General features: G+C 35.3%; 1 pseudogene; it reads right to left on the bottom strand.

Moving 5' to 3' along the window:
* Positions 1 to 23977, bottom strand: part of LOC105879163 (EGF-like and EMI domain-containing protein 1) — a 551225-nt pseudogene that overhangs the window by 142008 nt on the left and 385240 nt on the right.

Genomic DNA, 23977 nt, shown 5'->3' on the forward strand with positions numbered 1-23977 from the left:
AAGCCCTTTCTCCAGCATTACTCTCTTGAAGCATCGTTGGCTGCTGTGGTTTGTGGCTAGGTTGCTGCATTGTGCACTGCATCTCCAATGTCATCTCCAACACAGTTCAGGCAGCTTCTCTGGTTCCAGGCTCCTGAAGCACACATAGTTTCGTTAGCACCTGGCTTGTGTAGTGACTAGTGGCCTACAATATCCAACAACCAGTAATTTCCCCTGACTCTCCCTTCAGGCAATATTGTGGTAAAAAGATACCTCACCATGAACAGTTTTCTCCAGCATCCTAGAGAATAGATTTCTGGCAAGTTCCAGAGGCCAGATTTCCAAGTTCTGCTTGTGTGGTAACAGAGTGACTGCTCTGCCATTCAGTGAACCATAGCAGTTAGGTAGACAGCCAGGATTCCTGGCTCTTCTAGGGACAGGGGTGCCCTGCCATGGGGCTGCCTGAAACAATTGTCCTACCTGGGAAAAAGGATAAGGGCGGGCACTCCGGCTTGGTGCTGCCCACCCTTAATCCTATCCTGAAAAACTGCTACACCTTGGGAAGGAGGGAACGCCTTACCAATCTGGGAATTATTCCCCAGCCCAGGCATAATAGGATTCAGAAAGTGACCTAGAGTAACCTAAGGCTAATTATTATGTCATTAGCTTAAATTTACATTGTGGTTCACCTCACCCCCCCCAGCTGGGCTTTTAGAGAAGGAGCTCACTCGAATAAGCAGATTCGACCTTGAGAACAACTGTTAATCATTTGGTAACATCCCACCTCTGGAATGCCCTTCCCTGGAATAGGCCAATAAGAGGAAATAACTCAAGAATTCCCAGAGAGAGAGTCAATTAGTCAGTAAATCAGTGAGTCAGTCTGTCTCTCTCCACTGGCAGATACAGACCTGTTTTGTTTTATAATAAAAAAGCCACTCATATGAAACTGCTTCCTACTTGTGGTCACTGGCCCTACTTGTGAATATTTTCCAAGCAAGAAGCCAAAGAACTAGGACAACAGTCCACCAAGAGGCTGGACCTGACGCTTTGGTGTGTCTGGTCATTCTTCAGACAAGAGCACACCAAGAACCGAGAGCAGCCTGCCACCCTGATGTGGCCACACTCTTTCCAACAAGGTCTGGATCTCAGCCCTAGGGAGCACCTTCTTTGGGTGAAATGGAATCAGTTCATCCCATGAAGGTGGTAACTGAAATCCTTTACTTTTTAGAGTGTCCTTTATTTCCTATTGGCCAATTCCTTATATTGTAGTTAATTCTTTATATTACATTTCCTGTGTTCAATTTACTGTGTGGTTTCCCCGTCTCTAGATTGAACCTGAACTGATATGGGAACCATATAATGAACTATCACAGAGATCTAACAAATAGAATTAGTTAAATGAAACATTTTTCGTTAAGATAAATTAGCCTCATATGTTCATTTGCGCATAGGACTGGGATTTGCAAACTCTTGATTAAGGCTTCATCTTTCCTGAGCGTGCTTAGATGGGCTCTGTTCTTCCTACATCTCTGTGTCTGACCACCCTTGATTAACTTTTTCTTAAGCTCTGTGAATAGTTTAAGGTTATGGTCAGACTCTTTAAGCCTCCCTGAGAACAGAGTTAATTTTCCTTTTTTTGCTATACTTGATTTTGTGTTGATTTTTGGAAGACATTTGATTTTCTTTCTCTCTCCAAATCCTTGAGCTTGGCCTCACTAAACCCCTCACTTAGGCCAGTATCATATACACATTAGAAAAGGCCCATGAAAAGCAACATTTTAAAAGTCACCATCCCTTTAAAGATATAATTGCTACCTTTCGTTTCTGATAAGTTTATTAATTTATGAAAACTACAAATTGAGTTGTGGGAGACTGTGTTAAGTACCTATAGAAAACACAAGGGCAATTTTTTTTATAAATGCTTCTGTTAAAATAAGAATCATACATCCCTTTATAATTTAAAATTTCTTTCCTGAGACCAGCACAGCAAATGTAAACCATTTTATTGGGTAAAAAAGAACCTAACTTATACTTTTTATTAATATGTGTATATATTTTTTTTACAGACATGTTCATTGAGACTACAGCTATTTCTCTCAATTGAAAAATGAGGAATGCAAAGAATTATTTGAGATAATAGACAATGTTTTATTTTCTTGTCTAAAATCTTCTCTGGACTGACTACTGATGTGAATAATTGATAATAATAAGCTCAACGTGAATATATAAACAAGGTAAGTGTCTAACACTAGGCTAGAGCTGTGGAAAACTAAGAAACTTATTTTGAGAGACACAGAAACAGGTTTAAATGGAAAACAGGGTTATCTTAAAGCTATGACTAAAGGGCCAGGTGGAGTCCATGGCTTCTGTAATCTCTGATAAAGTTTAATTGCTGCTTGTGCTTTGCTGTCTTCTCCCTCTAATTTGATATAATCTCATATCTTACTAGATAGCTTCTCTGGGTAGCCGTGAGGTACAGAAAAGTAGTCTTTATGCTGCCATTATAACTTCTCAATCTTTTCCTGGCCTCTTGCAAAGAATTTCAGGTTTTGGACTACATTTACAATTATAGGTTTATGCTTGTGAATTATGACATTTATAACTTGGAAGAAGCTTTTTAAGATATTCTATTCCTAATGTCTCTCTTTACAGATCAAGAAATTAAGGCCCAGAGAAAGGAGGAAATATATTCTGGGTTGTACGGTGGGTAGATCTGAAGTCATCACAGAAGTCTCCACATTCTGAGCTCATGTGGGCAAAAGGAGGGGATCTTTATTCATATCAGAGAGTTGCACTTGTGAAAATGGAGATTTGAATAGTTACAACTGAAGAAAGAAGGCCAGCCAGGGGCCTGTCTGAATGTTGTGTGCGTTATGCTGACAGTTTGTGGCTCCTGGAGATCCATAGTTCTATTCGATTTAGGAACCATTACCCATAGTTGTCGTATTCATTCTGATATAAACAAAAGCATACAATTAAAACTCTGAATTGTGAGTGTGTCTCTGTGTATTTTTTAAGTAAAAGTTTGTTCTTTTTTTAAAGCATTCTTTTTTGTTTGCCTGTTTGCTTGCTTCTTTGTATATAAAGAATCTTTTTTTTTCTTTTAAAGCAGTTGTTGCTCACTTCTCTTCGCAAACCATCTGGCAATTCCATTATCCAATGACATCCAACAAAAAGAAAACAGTAAATACTGTAACAGAAACGAAGGTAAAGACAGGTCAACTCATCAAAGAGAGAACTTATTTACAACCAGATTTGAGTATTGCTAAATATTATGCCTCAACAACATAATTAATAATAGCATTCAGGAGAAGTTTCCATCTTTAATCTTACTTCTCATTAATTTGAAACTGATTTAACTTAGGATTTAATGCATGAAAATAGGAATAAGCATAAAAAGAAAGCTTAGGTTCATAATGAAGATAATAAGCAGACTCTGCCAGATGGCAATATCAAAACCTGTGGTGGGGGCATAAACAAAAACCAAGTACTGATTTTCAAAATGAAAAATAATGAAAAACTGGTTTAGAATTTTTTATAATTGTAGAAAATTTTTTATAGATATGCTAAAAAAATTCTGGTTGGGATGCAATATCTCTGTTTAGTGTTTTTATTTTTTATTTATTATATTGTTTTTTTATTTCAAAATATTAAGCAGGTAATATTTCAAATATTACCCCCTTTTGATATATGGCTTGAGTCAGGGCTATAAATTTGCCCATCATCTGAATCGTGTTCATTGTACCTGTTAGGTAGGTTTTTACCCCTCCCCTCCTACCCCTTCCTCCCTGCTTGATTTCCAATGACTTTTATTTCCCTCTGTGCACTTGTATGCCCATTGGTTAGTTCCAATTTATTAGAGAGTACATGTGGTGTTTGTTTTTCCATTCTTGAGATACTTTGCTTAGGATAATGGTCTCCAGATCCTTCCAAATTGCTGCAAAAGACATTAATTCATCCTTTTTATGGCTGAGTGGTACTCCATGGTATACATACACCACATTTTGTTAATCCATTCATGAATTGATGACACTTGGGTGGATTCCATATCTTTATAATTGTTAATTGCACTGCAATAAACATTCAAGTGCTTGTTTAGTGTTTTTAAAGATACATGTATTCTATCATATTGCATTTGGCATTTTTGCTATCAATATGTCTTTTATTATTTTATCTAGAAAGACTTTGATATTTTCCCTTTCCTTTTGGATCCACTATGTCATAAGAATTTACTGATCCTTCTCTCCTTATATAATTCACAGATGTCAATAGCTGGGCAATTTCACTAGTCTACAAGTAGTCTCCCTGCCATTTCCATATCTATATTTGTTTTTCTACAGCATCCTATATATCATGGCCAGAACAACTTTCAGAAATTAAATTTCCATTGCATCATTGCTCTACTCTTATCTCCCACTGAATACCACACCCCTACCTATTTGCCTATAGAGTTTACGTATTGAGTCCAATCCTCTGTCTAGCACCAATAAATTATCCACTAGTTCCCTGAATATACTCTATGCCCTATCCAACAGGTCTTTTCTCTACCTCCAGCATATGCAATGAAACCATTTTGCAGAATGCATTCAACCAAATATATATTCCTTGAATTATAAATATTTCACTTTTCGAAGATTTCCAAACTTGTTGGAAAAACATGTTGGGGAAACCTGAGTTAAACAAAGTCAAATGGTTCCTCTTTTGCCTGGTTTTAAGAGCACTTTAGCATGCAATGTATCCCAAAATTATTTGACCATGGACTCTTTTCATGAAGTCAATTGCTTCTTATATATAGATATATCTATATGCATATACTTATTAATATCTATGTTTTTAAATCATATTCATCTATATTAAAAGCTCTAGGAGAATTAAATGTAGAGTTACTATGTAACTGATCAACTCCATTCCTAAGTATATACTCAAGAGAAATAAAACTTATGTATACACAAAAACTTGCACACGACTGTTTATAGCAACATTAGTCATAATGGGCAAAAGGTAGACACAACCCATATGTTCACTAACTGACAAATGGATAAACATAAAGTAGTATGTCTGTACAACAAAATATTATTTGACCATGAAAAAGAAGGAAGTACTGATATATGTTACAATGTAGATGAACCTTGAAAACACCATGCTAAGTAAAAGAAGTCAGTCACAAAAGGCCACACATAATTTGATTCTATTCATATAAAAGTCCAGAATAAGGAAATCTATAGGGACAAAAAGTAAATTTGTGGTTGCTTAAGGCTAGGGGAGTGATGGAGGGTAGGAAGTGATGCTAAAGGTACAGAGTTTCTTTCTGAGGTGATGTAAATGTTCTGAAATCAACTGTGGTAATGACTGCGTATATTTGTGAATATATTAAAAACTACTGAATTGTACACTTTAAAAGAATGAATTGTATGAGCTGTCAATTTTATCTCACTAAAGCTGTTTTTATAAAAACTCCAGAAAAGCAGAGACCATATTTCACACCGTTTTGTATCCCTTCTTTACACCTATATTATTATAAATAGCAAATGCTAAATAATTATCTGACAAATTGATTGAAAGAAAGGGCTGACAAAAGCCTTTTTCTCAGTATGGTCCATGGACCAGCATCACTGCATCCCCTGGAAGCCTGTTAGAAATGCAGGTACTCAGGCTGATCCCACATCTGTTGAATCAGAATCGGCATTTTAACAAGATCTAAGGTGATTCACATGCACATTAAAGTTTGAGAAACACTGCACTGTAGTATGTGTAGTATCTCCTGATTGTTGAGTACACTAAGCTTTTACATAGCTATTTTGCTTTTTCATGCCCTAGGGGTTTTCATAGGGATTAAATCCATTCACTTTTAATAAGGACAGCATCTAATGAATTACAATTAACCTACTTTTCTCAGTTGTGGTTCTAATGTGCTTTCCAGTGCTCAGTCAGGCCTCTAAAATGTGATGATTATTCAAAACATAAAAAATTATATAAAAATAAATAGATAACTTATTCAGGTCTTTTAGTCCCTTGAATTTTACAGAAATGTCATCTTTTATAATTGTTCATTTGAATACAGAAGCTTCCAGTTCACTTGTTTAAAGGTACATACACATAATTTTAAATCAACTTATTTTTTCACCAATGAAAAGCAATTTATAACCAATTTTTTCCTCACTATTGTCAAGAATTTTTGATGAATTAGCACAAGGGTCATCTTGGTCATGCTAGAAAAAATGTACTAAATATACATAAAGCAGAGAAAAAACATTTCGTTTGCAGCTTTCCTCTTGATGGTTTGTGCTATTGCTGGAAATGCTGTAAGATTCGAAGCATCCCACTTCTGTAAGCTTGTCAGAACTTCATAATTTAGAAACATGTGCTTAATACAGCATAAAGTATTCATATAAAATACATTCCTTTCAACGATTATTCTTGTCTCTGCTCTCTCCTGCCCTTCTTCCTGACCTCTCTTGCCCACATAGCCAGGGAAATCTGGGGCATCTTGATTCTGTTCTTCACCATCCTAACCCTGAAATGGGATTGAATAGGACCCAGTGACAAGCTGACACGAACCAAGGCTAACATCTTTCCCTTTTGTAGGTGTGCTGTGCTCCCAGCCAGCAATAACCTCTTGCAATAAGCAGTGCCCCTCAGTATTGCCAGGTAGCCCACTACTGGGTATTTTCAAAGGGTTTTATAAAACATCAGCTGCTTTTCTCAGTCTGCAAGATAGACTAAAAATAATAGTATATTTGGATGACAGTAATTAACTTATGATGAACTACTCTGAATATTTTGATAAATAATCGCAGAAGCCTATGATTTTATACAATGTCAGAAGCCCACTATCTCCCCTGTTAAAATGAGAACAACACTTCTTAGAAAAAACTCCCAGATTCCTTAAATGTATCTTTTCTATTTTTGGGAAATGTGAAATATATAGATGTTTATGTTTGTCATAATATAGAGCAACCTACATATTTACTACATTTATTATTCTTAGGAATATGCTTTTGCCAAGGAGATACTTGTACAGAATACATAGGTAAAAATACAAATAAATATGCATACTTCAGGGAACTTGGTTTTATTGCAATGCATGTGGAAGATATCCATCCAACATATTCACTGGGAGAAATCAAAGGAGTAATATCTTTTTATTTTGATATTAATTATATTCAAGGAAGTATAAGTCTGGTCTGTTAAGAAATTAATAATTAGAATTAATAATAAACACAGAAACTTAAACTTATGAACTAAAGCACATAGTTGTTTTTTTCCCCCCAGAAACAAGTAGCTTTATTTTTTTCTATAAGATCCTATGCTGAGGTTGACTGGTCTTCAAAAGGTCACTAAAAATACAGACACAAGAAAGCCGATAGCAGCAAAACAAGATGTCAATTTTAACTGATTTATTTCCTTATTAAAAAATCACACATACATATTCATAGCCTCCCTTAAAAAGTCCTTATTGAAAGAAAAAAGTCTCTATTATTTAGAAATTGATGAAGGAATTTAGAAAATTTAAAAATCAGTTATCCATGACTACTTTCATGATAGTGATAGAAAAGAACATAGATCCTACAAGGGCAGGAACCATCCTTCTACATTTCAAAAGTCTAAAAAGATCATTCTTTAGAAGACTGCTCCTTTGGTGAGTGTGATTCCACAATCAAAAAGATATCTGCAAGGTAAACACACATCTGAGGGAGTCAAGAATGAATGTTTCAGTTGGGAAATTTTTCCTGGAAAAAACCACAATAATGTAATCTTTCAAAAAGATCAGCTCATTTTTAAGACTACTGAACAGAGAAACCAAAAATGGTTGTCAATGAAACCAAAAGTTTTATTTTTCAGAATATAAAACATATATTTCCTGATATAGGGTAAAATGCAAGGACCATGAGCCAAATTTTGGAAAGGTCTCTTGCTACTCACCACACTTTGACACTCCCACACAGCCATTCACCCTGATTGGCTGCGTCTGTTCCACTGTTTTTGCAAGGCAGGGGCTGCTGAGGCAGTAGGTTTGCCTGAGGTTAATTTTTGTTCTGGTGTATTAGCAATAGGAAGCCTTTGTGAGCCTTGTCTTGCTTGTCAGGCACTGACTTCTAAGACCTCCTTTTTTCTAGTCTCCTTCTTTTGGCACTACCTGTGTAAGCTATAACTGCCGTAAATCTGCATATCTGTGATGAAATCTGGAAAGCAAGCCAGCTCATCTTGGGGAATTTGTATCAGTTATGGTCTCTTCCACCTCCCCTCACCTCTAAATCATTGTTGACTACAGTAAGTGTTAGCTGAAAGCTGAGGTGCTTAAATGATTACTCAGAATTATTAGGGGAGAAATGATGGGCTTTATTTTAAAGATTGGCTTAAAAAGAAATAAAGTGGATTTCCACTTTCATAGCAGAATTTCAGGTTTGAATTATATATTATTTTCTCTCTAGTCTAAAAAAATTTTAAGAATATCCTCAGAGTTTCTGCAAAGGATGTCTTGGGCATGGCAGTAGCAGCTTGATTGTTAACAGCTCATATGCCTTCCAGTGTCATTCTAGCAAGATGAGAGATAGAGTGAGAGCAGGACAAGTAGCACTGGGCAAAATTCCAACAAGGGATTTTATTAAGAAAATAAAAGAAATGGAAGAAGGTTGTTCAGTCCCAGGACTGAGTGATTAGTGTCTGTCTCTGTTCCTTGCACCCCATTTGAATTCAACAGTGGGTTATCTCTTTCTCTTCTTAATTCTCATAGCACTTTGCTTGTGGCTGCCTTATATTTACTCCTGCTATCTCATACTATACCTGTTTATGTATCCATCTAATCTCCTTTATTGAACTGGAAGCTCCTTGGAGAGACAAAGGTAATATTGCACATGGTTTTTTTTATCTTCAATGACAACCAGCATAGGAGGAAATAAAAAAAAAGAGAGAGAAGAGAAATAACATTTCCTAAGCATCTACTACACTTTAGGCAAATGTAAGGTGTTGTTATTTTGAGGATCCAATAACAAATGCATGTTGTCTGCCTGACTTTTGAATTGAGATCTAATTCAAAATAGGCAGATGGAGACAAAATATGACTTTTATTTTTGTTAAATTTGAAATCGGATAATAGAATTTAGGAGTGCAGCAACAATGTGATTCCTAAAAATGTGTGCACAATTAGGCAATTAGGTTGCAGCTAGAGCTAGAACACCTCAGCCTTCCCCATGTGGGGTCCCGTTCCGGTTAAACAAACACCAAAGCAGAGTAGACCGGATACACACTTTCTGCAGGCATTTGTAGGTCCCAAAGAGGAAACTGGAGTGTGGGCTAAACTCCACAGCCCAATTTCTTTCCCCAAACTCACTCGTGAGGTAATTTACTTTTCCTATCTAGCAAGAAGGGAGTGAGTGAGGGGACAGACAGATGTCAAGAATCTCATACCAATAAACAACCCTCTTCTTGTGGAAATGAAACGGAAAAGAAGGTTTTCCCACCACCAAAGTGTTTTCATACAACATTTCATTTAATCTCTCAACCTATGTCATGGTAAGTATTGATATTCTGTTTTTATAGGTGAAGAAAGGAATGTCCATAGTTATTAAGTAACTTACCCTAAATCTCACAGCTAGTAAATGTCAGAATCAATATTTGCTCCCAAGGTTTATGCTCTATGTTTGACATGGTGCATAGCATACAGGTCAGATACATGTTTGGTGAATAAATGAATGTGAAGAAAGAAAACTCTCCATACATTTATGCACTAAGTATGGTAAATCCCAGGAATTTTAAATGGTTCAAGTTTTTTTAAACATAATGAATTCTGGCTTTTAAACATAATCCCAGCATTTTAGGAGGCCTAGGTGGGAGAATGAGGCCAAGAATTCAAGACCAACCGGGGCAGCATAGTGAGACCCCAGCTCTACAAAAAAATAAAAACATTAGCCAAGTATCATGGTGCATGGCTATAGCCCCAGCTACTTAGGAGGCTGAGGCAGGAGGATTGCATGAAGCCCAGGAGTTCAGGACTGCAGTGAGCTATGATCACACCACTGCCCTCCAGCCTAGGCAACAGATCAAGACCCTGTCTCTAAATAAATACATAAAACCATAATGAATTCTATATTGTAAATCCACCATGATAAATTCACAAAGGATAACCTTTTCTTTAGTTTATAGACTATATAGAAATTTTCTTAAATTATTCTCCATTTTCGTATATTCCAATAGTCTGCCAACTCTAGGACAGGTATCTGCTACTACATTTACATGCTCCATAACACCACCAGAAGAGGTCCAAAAGGTCTTTTACAAATGACTATTAAGAGAAGCAACACACAGAAGTAAATAAACTCTTCGTAATGATTTCAAGTTATTTTTATGAACAAATATGCATATGCGTATGCATGTGTACATACATATTTTTTTTATTCAAGTGCCAATAACCTACAATATTTGGCACAATCAGTGGTTTTACTAAGTTGAGGATGTGTACAATAGTGTCCTACAAGTGTGGAAAGAACTACTGTAAAGGAGAATGCTGATTAGCTAATTCTCTCTGCACTAAAAAGAAAATAAAACAAATAGGCTTAAACTTCAGCAGGAGCTATATAGATTACACACAGGAAGGCTTTCCTGATAGCAAAGGTTATTAAGCAGACGCCCTCCCTAGGAGATCTCTAATACCAGGATAAACAACCAGCTGGTTTAGATACCATGCTGTTTGGAGGCACAGAGCTGTCCTGGGTGAACTCTCAAAGTATTATATGTAATATAATTACTTGTACTTTCCTGTAAAATATTACTCAGTAATTGTGTATTTGGAACAGTTAATAATACTGAAACCCTATGAAGGAAGAAACCATATTTGTACTATTCTAGCATTCTCAAATTACCCAACACAGTGCTGAGGATATGGTATTTACTTAGTACTTACATTTATTTAAAATAAATGTTTACTGACCAGACTGATTGATCAGTTGAGAAGAATAATAAATAGAAAAAAGGGAACTGGACTCTGTTCTTAGATCTACAAATGAATTGTCTAGGACTTGGAGAAAATAAGTCTCTCCAGGTCATAATTTCCCTCCTATGTTGACCATGGCCTCTATGAGTTGAAGGCCTCTGGGTCCCCATAGCACTGTGACCCCACAGTTCTGATTGAGCTGCTCTGTATCCGGATCACGCTGCCTATCAACTGCATCGCAGGGAAAGGATGTTGGATAACAAGCAAGAAAGCCTAGATTCTAGTGTCCCTTTGTTCGTCAACTAGCATTACGGACTTGTTCAAATCACTTAATTTCCCTAGGATTCCATCTGTAGAAGCCTTTTGTTAGCTCAGAAATGCTGTAATTCCACAACAATGGCATGCTGAGTTATATTCTCTATTCACATTATCATATCTAATGTGTTTCAAGAAAAAGAAATTGGCCCAAAATATCATTCAAATTACTTTTAAATATCTTAACAATCAATTCATTAAGCAATATACCTTTACCAATGTATAGCTATGGTCCCCAACCCCCAGGCCACACACCGATACGGGTCAGTGGCCTGTTAGAAACTGGGCCACACAGCAGAAGGTGAATAGCGGGGTGAGCAAGGGAAGCTTCATCTGTATTTACAACCACTCCTCTTCGTTGCTCACATCACTGCCTGAGCTCCGCTTCCTGTCAGTCACTGTCTCCCATCACCCCCAGATAGGACCATCTAGTTGCAGGAAAAGAAGTTCAGGGCTTCCACTGATTCTGAATTATGGTGAGCTCTATAATAATTCCATTATATATTACAACGTAATAATAATAGAAATAAAGTACACAATAAATCTAATGCACTTGAATCATCCCAAAACCATCTCCCCCAGGCCCCCCATCTGTGCAGAAATTGTCTTCCTTGAAACTGATCCCTGGTGCCAGAAAGGTTGGGGACCGCTGATGTATAGTATATATTCATTTATTTCTCTAGAATAGAAGAATTTATCTCAAGTGTCCAATCAATTATCATTATGTTTATAAGTTAACTTAGTGGAATATACTATAATACCAGAAAATTTCCTTGATTCCATCAGACTACCGTATTTGAACAGTCACACTAGTTTTGCTGCTGCACCAGTAATTTAGAAAAGCCTTACAGAGAAACTTTCCAGAAAGTTGAAGCTAAGCCAAAAATCTTCAGAAATAAAAATGTGATTTGCCTTTGCCCTTTCAAATGTAGCAGACATTTTATCAGCAAATATTTATACTGAGACCTATGATAACTAAATGGTTTAACTAGCCAAACTTTAAGTGACAATCCCTGCATGATTAGAATCTGTAGATAACAAAATGAATAAAAGTCATATTGACTATATGCTTCTATGAATTTATGTTTGAATGGATGGGTATTCATTCATTCAATAAGCATTTATGGAATTCCACTAGGTGCCAGACAACAGTGAGCTGGAGATGAAAAAAGTGATAAGATATGGCCCTTTCCCAGGAGATAGTCCCAATCTAATTGACAGTACAAATGTGTAAATAAGTCCAGGACCCTATAAGAAGCTCTAAAACAGAAGTATACACAACATGAAAGGGAAGTGAGTATGACTAATGGCCTAGAAATAGAGAACAATAGATTTAGATGTTCTGGGAAGACCAGAGATGTTGGATTCAGATATGAAAATAGAACGACTATATGTGAAATAACAAAAGAAAATATATAAGAATGAGCATACATATAGAAAGGAACCTACTGATTTGAGAAAAATGAGACCTCTAAAAATGTAAAGTTAAATTGTTAAAATGTGAAACTCAATAAACTGGTTGAGCATATTCAATAAAGAGAGAAAAGAAAAGAAAAAATAAAATAAAATAAAAAAATAAAAAAAGAGAGAGAAAAGAAAATAGAATATATTAAAGAGGCATGAGGGATAGAATGAGACAGTCTAGCATATGCATCTTCAGAATCACAGAAGAAGAGGATGTTTAGCAGCATCCTGGCCTCTACCCACCAGATGCCAGCAGCACCCATTCCCTTCAGCTGTGAAAATCAATAGTATCTTCAGACATTGCCAAATGTCTCTGAGGGAGTAAAATCATCCCAGATGAGAACCACTGTCGTGAAGAATATATGAAAAACAAAAATCATTGGTCTATTAAACTCATGGTTATGGATACAAAATCCTAAACCAAATAAGAGAAAATTGAATTTAATTGCAAATAAAATGACAAAACCAATTGGACTTTTTTTCTGAAATGCAAAGAAGTTTGTATATTTGAATATCTACAAACATCATAACTCAAACTAGCAAATTAAAGAAGAAAAATGTTACATCCTTTCAATAGGTAAACATATTTACATATACATTCAAACACATACATTTATAGATATATATGCATACATACACACTGTATATATGAATTTCCCTACAGCATCCAGTGATAAACAGTCTTTTCCCCTTATTTGCTTCTTTAATCTACACCTTATAAGAATCTATCTGCCCTGTGAGTCAGAAAATGTTCTTTAAGTTCATTGCAATGTTGGAGAGAAGGGGATACCAATGCAATTGAGTTAATCAGAAGCCTTCTTCACAAGTTTATGCTTCTTTAGAGAAAAAGTTAAAGAATGAGATTAGCTAACAAGACCATTTACAAATGTTTCAATTCCACTTTAAGTACAAAGTCTAGATTTATTTTAATACTACTACAAATGTCCACTAAAATGTTGATCTGTATTTTAAAAAGCAATTCAAATAAGTTAAGTTCAATTTATATTAATGCAAAGAAAAAGTCTTAAATGACTGTTTCATTCTATGGCTATGTAGCATTCAACACAACTATCTTTGAAACCAACCGACCTTTCCTGTAACTAGCCAGTAAATAAACATGAATGACTCATTAGTGCACTCACATGAACTGAAATGCTCATTTGCAGTGGCTTTAAAATGCACTGGATTTCAAAATGACCTCTATTATTTTTTATTTAACTATGCATATAGATAAATCTAAGATCATTATATAGTCAACAATTGAGCAAGCTGAATTTTTAGCACTACCATCTCTACCAAATAGTTAAGAAAATGAAAATATACTAAGAAGAATGTGACTAACAGAGGTGGCTCTCTGTGAGGAGAGCCACCATACCACTATTCCCAGCCAGTATCTTGATAAGTAGGAAGTCAAGTTACCTCATTGTATCAAACTCCTAATTCTCACAAATATTGACCTTCAGTTTGTACAAATGGGTCAGTTAAATGAAACCATGTAAATCATTTCTCTAAATATTTTGACATCTATGTGAGCAAACGTAACTCACTTCAAATAAAATATGAGATAAATGAACATAAATCAACTAGTGAGTATAAAGTTTAACATGCCTTATCAGCCTAATAGCAATTATAAAAAACAATAATAACAACTGTTATATCTAACAATGCCTAATTGCTGTGCCAGGTACTTCAAATATATCTACAGTAATGACAATGATGATACAGTAATAATATAATAATACTCAGCCAATGAGAGATAAATTGGTCTCTGCCTGTGAGGCAAAGGAGGGTTCATGAAAAACAATATTCTCATCATACAGACTGTACTGTCTTCATTGATCATTGTTCAACCTTTACCTTGAACACGATGGGGTTCTTGACTCTTCCTCTATGATATTGAGTCCTGACTAGGAACACCATTGCCAAACAATCACATCCTGAAATAAAGATTATTGCACTTGAATAAAAAAGAACTTGGGCAAATTTACGACTTGCCTTTGTGAATTATACCCTTGCAGGCAGAGGACCATGTATGGGATGAAGCCTGTCTCAGGAAGGTCCAGATACAGTTGTCCTTGAACAACTTCTAGCTGCCTAACTGGAGCCCTTCTTATTGCTGCCTGCACAGGTCTTGTTGGAAGGACCTGATAAAGGGACTCTGATAAATTTTCCAACCTGCTCACACCTACCACCTGTCTTGTCTTTGGTATTCCCAATCAAATCCACAGGCTTAGCCTTAGGCACCTTCAATTGGGTTGTATTTTGTTTGTTTTGTTTTTTCTTACCAATTTATTCACATATGCCCCAATCAGGAACAGACACTGTTAGGAAAAAAAAAAAAAAAGGTGCATTTTTGCATTTTTGTAAGGTCAATGGGAAACCAGAAAAAAAAATGTTTGTTTTTTTTTATTGTGATCTTAAAACAAACAAAAATGCTTGAGTACATAAAATACTCAAGCATTTTAGTAGATGAATAGATAGAAAAAATCAGAAAGGACAATCATAAAGCATAGTACAGGTGATCTTTTTCATCTAATATCTCTCCTTTTAGACATTAAGAGAAGACAGTATTCTCTGTCCTTTATTACATTACCAATATGAGCAATAGTAACTAAGTTCAGAAATGAGCATACAATTCATAGTTATCATTTGAACACCTGCTATATACCACTCTTTATGCTAAGTGTTTTAGATACAGTATCTTATTTAATTCTCACAGCAACTTTTGGTTTGGGAACTGCCATTATTCTAAATTTGATAGAGGAGGATAAAGTGTCTCAGCAAGATTAAATAACTTGCCTATGGTGACACAAATTGTAAGAGACAGAGCTAGGACTCAAACCATGTCTCTTTGAATCCATGCAATAATGCCTTAAAACTCCATTTTGTAAGGTTTGAGCTTATGTTTCAATCTTTGCCTCTAATCAGTAAGCTCCTTCAGGATAGAATTTATTTCTCATTAATTTTTATATCTCTAGAGCATGAAATAATGCCTGATACAGAGCAGGAACTCAATGGTTGTCAAATGAATGAAATGATGAATTAATAAATAAAAAATGGAAGAAATTACTTTTAAAAGGAGACAGAAAAATTAAAGTTTGTGCAAAAAGATAATTCTACACTAAGAATACTATTCCTATGGTTAGTTTTGTGCCCCTCCATTTCTATTGTAGCAACATATGAGTATTTTATGATAAGCACCATTTTTATTTTAGAATTAAATGAAATGCTTTCAAAAATATGTACTTTACCCAGGGATTTAAATGAACGCTTGAAATTCCATAATCAGAACATGACACAACCAAACCAGCGTATAATCATATGTTTCCCATAATAAGCTACTTGAAGTGTTCTTAGGGTTACAATTTTGTAATCTAGACATGAGAGGAAGATCTGTGCTCTTGACAACATTCAATACAGGCACTTCAACTGGCTCTGGATAAAAGACAAACCTTCTCTTTTGCATTACATAAATGTTCTCTCTTTCCTTATCAGTAAGCAGACAGTCCTAACTGTTACCGTCACATCCTCTGCCATCTTCTTCCAACTTCTGGCCAGCTTGACATGTGCAGTAATAACTGCCAATTGTATTACAGCATTGGTCCTGACAGCCAGCATTGTCAATGGTACATTCATTTATATCTGTGATTGAATAGTTAAACAGAAGTAGCCTCCTGTTACCAGACACACAAAAAGAAACTTCAGTGGCTTTCCTACAAATGAACCATCACAGAATGACCTCATTCTCTGACCTCAGATTAAATGAGATAAAATGATATCTCATTTTAATTAGAGCTAATGCACTGTAATTTTAATGTGAAGAAAGATACAAGTCGTAATCTTTGGTATCTGAAATATCACATTTAAACAGTGAGCTAAGAAGTTTTCTAGTCTTATGGATTTTGGAGGCTTAGGGTACAGATTCAAAAATTTCACATCCAACTCATCATTTGAGTATGTGATTGAGAACAAAGAGAGAAACCAGAGAGTCAAAACACTAGGTCACCTACTTATCTATTAAATATGTTGTTCTTGGCTTCTCAAATAAACAAACGTTAAGCACCTACCACTGCATATTTAGCATTGTACTAGACAGAGAGAGAAATGTACAAAGGCAGTTCCATGGTTTCCAATGGTTAAAATCTAGCTGGAGTTGGGGGACTACACAGAAGTGTGATTTGATTGTGTCCATGTACTGGATATGCTCACAGACCCCTTCCAAGCCTGGGTCCAAAGGTCATTTTTACAGATACGGCTCAATTTTATTTATTTCCTTCGTCCAGCTAACAGCTGATAAGTATTCCAGCCCATTTGCAGGTTTGGTAGTGGCCCATAAGGTGACTTAGTACCATAGCTCAAAAGAGGTACCTCTACACCATGTTGACTAGCTGACTTGATAGATTCTTGCCTCGTGAAGTGAGTGTGACTGGAAGCGAGAGAGGATGGAGAAGGGACAGAAGAAGAGGAGGGCAGCAATGGAGGGGAGAAGACGGAAGAGGGGGTCAGAGAGAAGGACAGGGAGAATAGGTTGGTTAGAACAACAGAAGCAGCAAAGTCAAAGCATAGACAAAAAGGAAGTGTGTCACCAAACTGTGCAACCATGAGAGCAGAAAACAACCAATACCAAAAGAACAATGAAGTAACAGGCAGAGAGCTACAGTGCATCTTGACTGGGTATAACTGATTTTGTCTGACCCCTGGCTACACAGCTGTTGAGACTGCTTTTGCTTGTTTTAACTTTTCACTGAGGTATGCCATACACACAGAAAAGTATATAATTCTTAAGTATACACTTTGGTGAAGTTTCAGAAATAGAAAATACCAAGACAACTGCAATGCTATGCCAGAACATTACTAGCACCTGAGAAGTACCATGCCTCACTGAAGGTAACAACTATCCCAGTCATTAATCAATATAGGTTAGTTTTGGCTTTTTGAACTATACATAAGTAAAATTATACTGTGTGTATTTTTTGTGTGCCTGGCATATTTCATTCAGTATTCTATTTATGAGATGATACACCCATGTTTTTGCATATACTTATACCTTATTCATTCTTATTCCTGTATGTTATCATTTTCTATGAATATACCACAATATTTATTCATTTCACAGCTAAGGAGCATTTGGATATTTTCTTATTTTTGGCTTTTGTGAAGAGTGCAGCCATAAACATTCTCAAATATGTCTTCAGTGAACTTAGGTATGTATTTCTGTTGAGCGATACAGTTGACCCATGAACAACATAGATTTGAACTGTGCAGGCCCACTTATATGCAGATTTTTTTCAATAAATAGTCAGCCCTCCACATTGACAGGTTCAGCATCTGCAACCAAACATAGAACCAAAATACAGCATTCACAGGATTCAAATACTGTGTTATTAAAATTGGCCCTCCATGTATATGGAGGGCCATGCATTCTAATTTATACTCCCATCATTGATATATTAGAGACCACATGTTACTCATTCTTGTCAACATTTGTATATTCTGTTTTGCCATTTTAGTTCTTCTGGGAGTTTATAATAGCATCACATTGAGATTTTAGTTTACATTTTCCAATGAATAATTTGTTTAAGCATATTTTCAAGTTATTAGCCATTTGGATAACATCTTGTTGAAATGATGGTTCAAATATTTTTTCCATTTGTCCAATCTTAAAATATTGGTTCTTTTACTTCTGAATCCTCAAGCAGAATGTTAAATAGAAGTGGTGGCAACAGTCGTCCTTTTCTTGCTTCAGATCCCAGAAGCAGAGTTTTTAACATTTCACAGTGAGTATGAGGTATATTGTAGAGTGTGTGTGTGTGTGCACGTATGTGTATGTTTTATCAGATTAAAAAGTTCCTTTCCACTCCTAGTTTCTCAGATATTTGTATCATGAATAGGTGTTAAGTTTTATTTGCTGCTTTTTCTGAATCTATAATTAGATATCTTTTTCTTATTAATTATGTTAATGAGATTAATAACATAATTGATCTTTGCATCCCTGAAATAAACCGGGTCATAATATACTACCCTCTTATATATGTCTGGGTTCAGCTAGCTAATATTTTGTTTAGGATTTTCGCGACTCTATTCACAGAGAGATTTGCCTGCATTTTTTCTTGTTGGTAATATTCTCGCAAGATTTTGGCACCCAGGTCATACTTGGATACAAAAAAACAAGTTGGAAATGTGTCATCTTCTTATATTCTCTGAAAAAATCTGTGCAAGATTGGAGCTATTTCTTACTTAAATGTTTGAAAGTGTTCATTTATAAATGCTATCTGGGGCATGGGATGGGGTGTGTGTGTATATGTGTGTGTGTGTGTGTGTGTGTGTGTGTGCGTGTCTGAAGGCTTTCTATTACAGATTCCATTTCTTTAATAGATATAAGAACATTCCTATTTTCATTTAAATACGTTGGATAAACTATGTGTTTCACAGAATTTTTCCATTTAAAATAAATGTTCAGATGTATTACTGTTAAGTTGTTCATAACACAATTCTCATACTATTTTTAAATGCCTGTCTAATTTGTGATGAGGTCCCCTTGCCTACTTCTGAAATTTATAATGTGTGCTTTCTGTTTTTTTCTTGATCAGCTTTGCTAGACATTTATCAGTTTTATCTACTTACCTATCTCACCTATCCATCACCTATCTACTTTAATCTTTCCCAGGAAAAAACTTTTGGGTCTATTGATTTTTCAGCATTGCACATTTTTCCATTTCATTAATTTGTGCTATGATCTTTACCATTGCCTTCATTCTGCTTTCTTTGGAATTATTTCACTATTCTGCTTCTAAGTTCTTGAGATAGAAATTTAGATCATTGATTTTTAGCCTTTTAAAAAAGTATTTCTGGTTGTCTATAAGTGTATGACAAACCACCCCAACACTAAGTGGTTTAAACAGACAACTTACTATCTTTCACATGTCTAGGGATTCTCAACTTGGGTAAAAACCAACTGGGTCAATCCTCACGTGAGATCCCACAGACGGTAGAAGTCAGCTGGTTGCTGGGGCTAACCTTGCATGGAAGCTTTTTCACTCATATTGGGATTTGGACTGAGATAGTTGGAATATGGTTGGCTGGTCAGGTGTCACTCTCTCTCTCTCTCTCCATGCAGCCTGTCCACATGCTTACCTTTGGCTTTCTCAGGGTAGAGACATTTTGCATGGTGACTCCCATCCCCCAGAGAGACCATCACAATAGATCCAAACAAAAGCCGCAAGGCTTTTAAGATGTAGCCTTGTAAGTCACATAGAATCATTTTGAAGGTATTTGTTAGTTAAAGCAGTCTCAGACCAGCTGGGATTCCAGGAGGGGGAGGAATTACTCCTCTCAATGGGAGAATTACTTGTGTGTCCTGGGAAGGAAGAAACTGACAACAGCTTTCTTAGAGCATATCACATTAACATGTTCATTTTTCTAAAAATAAAGTATTAGCTGCACACCACACATATTTTAATTATCATTCAACTCAAACTATTTCCTAATCTACATTAACATTTCTTTTTTGGGTTATTTTGAAGTATATTTTGGGGGTTTTTGAAACATCATCTTGTTATTATGAAATGCTAGATTAATTCCACAGTGAACAGAGGATATACTCTGCATGATTTCAATTCTTTAAAATTTGTTAAGGCTTGCTTTATATTCTAGCACATGATCAATTTGGTTTACTGGAAATAATGTGCATTCTGCAATTGTCAGATACTATTGTTTCTGTATATATATATATGTGCATGTATATATAATATATAATATGTATTTTATTTCAAATATGTAAAAATATATATTTGATTAGTTTGATTTGTTAATCATTTGTATATCTTTAAAATTTTTTTCATATATTTGTTCTATCAGTGACAGAGACATAGTAAAATCTGCTTATCTGATTTTACATAAGCCCTTTTATGACTGCAATTTTTGTTTTATATAATTTGAAGCTCTATTATGAGGAGCTTACAAATTTGAAAATGCCACAGGTCTCTAGCAGATTAACCCTTTGTTATTATGAAATGTTCCTGTTTAGGTCTAGCTATACTTCTTTCATTAAAGTTGACTTTTTGAAAGATTAGTATAGCTATATTAGTTTTCTTTTGGTTAGTTTGCATGACATTTCATTTTCTAAACTTTACTTTTAACTTTTTTATACCCATATATTTGAGAAATTATCTCTCTCTATATATATGTATGTGTATACATTATTTTAATATATTTCAACTATGTCTGACTTTTAATCCTGGTATTATATCATTAATTTTTTATTATAATTACTGACATATTTGAATTAAATTTACCATTTCACTATTTTTATAGTTCCCATATATTTTATATTACTTTTCACTTCTACTCTTACTTTCCTTTAAATTTATTGTTTTCAATGTTCTATTTGCCCTCCTTATTAGACTATCAGTTACACATTTCTATTCTTTTATTATTCTTTTTTATAGTGGTTATCCTAGATATTACATGTATGGTTAAAGTCTAATATAAATTAGGACTTTACTCACTTCTGAGACAGTACTAGAACATTACTTTTTAATTCCCTTTAAGCTTTTCCTACTGTTTACATTATTGATATTATGTATTTTAATTTCAGACTTAAGACTTTGTTGTTATTTTATATAGTCAATAGTAACTTAGGTTTATCCACATTTTTACCTTTTCTGGTATTCATTATTGCTTCTCGCACTTCTCTGCTTCGTCTGGAGTAATTTTACTTAGCCTGAAAACTGTATTTCTTGTCATATATATCTGCTGGCAAGAATTTTTTTTCCCATATTTTGTCAGGAAATGACATTTTTTCATCGTAATTTTTAAGGTTTTTATTTTAGAACAGTTTTAGAGAAAAACTGCAAACATAAGTAGAGTTTCCATAAACCTCATACATCTCCCATATTTCAGTTTTATGAACAGCTTATATTAGTACAATACATTTTCTATAGTTAATGAGCCAATGTTAATTCATTATTATTAACTAGTCCATACTTTATTCAGTTTGCCTTAGTTTTTGCCTATTGTCCTTCTTTTGGTCCCAGGATCTCTTTCAGAATATCATATTACGTTTAGTTGTCTTGTCTCCTTAGGTTCTTCTTAGCTATGACAGTTTCTTAGACTTTCCTGATTTTTTATGACCTTAACAGTTTTGAGGAGTACTGGCAAGGCATCTTATAAAATGTCTCTCAATTTGGATTTTTGGGGGTGCTTTTCTTATTTTAGACTGGGATTATGTGTTCTGAAGAGGAAGACCACAGAGGTAAAGTGCCATTTTCATGTCAACATGACTTAGCACTGTTGATGTTAACCTTGATCACCTAGCTGATACAATATTTGTCAGGTTTCTTCATTTTAGAGTGATAAGATTAGTCTATTTTTTCCCCTTTCCATACTCTTTAGAAAAAAGTCATTATGCACAGCTACCCTTAAAAAAGTGAAGAGTTACGGTCCTCTTCTTTGAGGGTGGAGTATCCACATAAATTATTTGGAACTCTTCTGTGCAGATTTGCCTGTCTCTCCCATTTATTACATTTGTGGTTTTGAAGAGTATTTTCAGTGGAATAGAATTCTAGGAGTTTTTTTTTAAGCATCTGAATAGTGTCATACCATCATCCTTTAAATCTCTTTTGAAAATAAGATGACTGCTTTTCTCTGTCTGCTTTTAAGATTTTCCCTTTGGTTGATCAATGGGTAAAATGTTACAGTTAGACAGGAGGAATATATTCTGGTTTATTGCTGTTGTAATAGTGCATTTTGATTTGTGGTTTGATATCTTTCGGTTTTAGAGAAATTGCTTCCATTATTATTTTTTTACATACTCCGTGTTCACTGGTTTTTCTTCCTAGTAATTCCACAGGTTTGTGAGACCTATTATTTAGACACTGGAGGAATGCTTCAAGAGGAAAGGACCTCTCACTTCGGTGCCAATGTTTTGGTTTTTCAGGCTTGTACACTGTGGCTGCCAGCAAGCTGCTTCCTAGCTGATTGATTAGCAAGCAGCTACTCTGCCAGTGGCATGAACAACCTGGTGGTGCATATACTGCAGCAAGTTCCATGAGTACTGCAGCAGGCAGCCTCCCAGATACCCTCACTGCCACTCCAGTGGGCAGATTTCTGCCCACCATCCCTGGCCAGCAGCATCTTAGCAAACTTTCCTGCCATCCAATGAGCCATGGCCACACCCTCCCCAGTGAGATGAATTTCAGTATGGCTGGAAATCTGGGGGTATGCTTCCAAGTTTGTTTCTTTCTTGGATACTCTCCTTGAGTCCTAGACACAGTAGCAATTACCTACATCTGGTATTCCTATATTCTTCAACATTTTTTCCCCCTCTTAGTACTTTATCTCTAGTTTCTAATTAATAATTCTTCATAGTTTTTTTTTTTTTTTCTCTCTAAGCAAATGCCTCTGTGGTTCTGTCTCTCACTGTACCCTGGCTGGTACACCTTCTTTCCAGTATCTTGATTTCTCAAATTTTGGCTTTCATGTTTGTTCTGAATTCCAATGTATGTGTCCTCATCCCAGTGAGACTCCTGACTGATCCATATATCGTTTCTCTCTATTAGCAGCCACTTTGTTCTCACCTTGTCAGCCTTTCCCACTGTGTCACTTAAGAATTAATCCTTTGAGGGGAAAACTCGCATCCTTGACTTTGCTGGCTGCCATGTTATTATTTGATATCTTCAGATGAGTGATTTTTTTTAATATCACATTCAATTTCTCTAGTTGTTCTCAGCAAAAGAATTGGTAGGCTACTCTTTAGCCCATCATAGTCAGAAAGAAAAGGACTATTCATACTGTTTCTTCAACCTCCTTATTTTCCCTTATGATATTCCAATGAAAAATTCATTAACTGCAACTTTATGTTGTTGTTGTTCTTCTTCTTCTTTTTCTTCTTCTTCTTTTTTTTACATCTGACTCAATCAACAAGGCAGTAATTTATAAGTAAGAAACACGAAGTAATTAACAAAGAATATAAGACTTTATAATTGAGTCCTGTGTTTTGTGCCGCAGGATATCAGAAAGATCAGTAATGATTGACTTTCTAAGAGATATTCAAGTGTAAGTTTATGTACAAGTTTGGATATTATTTTCTAAGCTCAGTTTGCTGAAAAAGAGAAGCTATGTTGGAATAGGTCAGGTATCAGGAGTCCCATGATTCAACTCTTATGAATTTATCCAAAAATATATTTTGAAGAAATTGGACTGTGTTACATGTGTGAAGGAGGGACATTTCTACATATAATATCATGCAGACCTCATAATGTACTGCTGAGATCATATGAAATTATGCTT

Source organism: Microcebus murinus, chromosome 1 (genome assembly GCF_040939455.1).
Source record: "Microcebus murinus isolate Inina chromosome 1, M.murinus_Inina_mat1.0, whole genome shotgun sequence".
Taxonomy (NCBI): Eukaryota; Metazoa; Chordata; class Mammalia; order Primates; family Cheirogaleidae; genus Microcebus; species Microcebus murinus.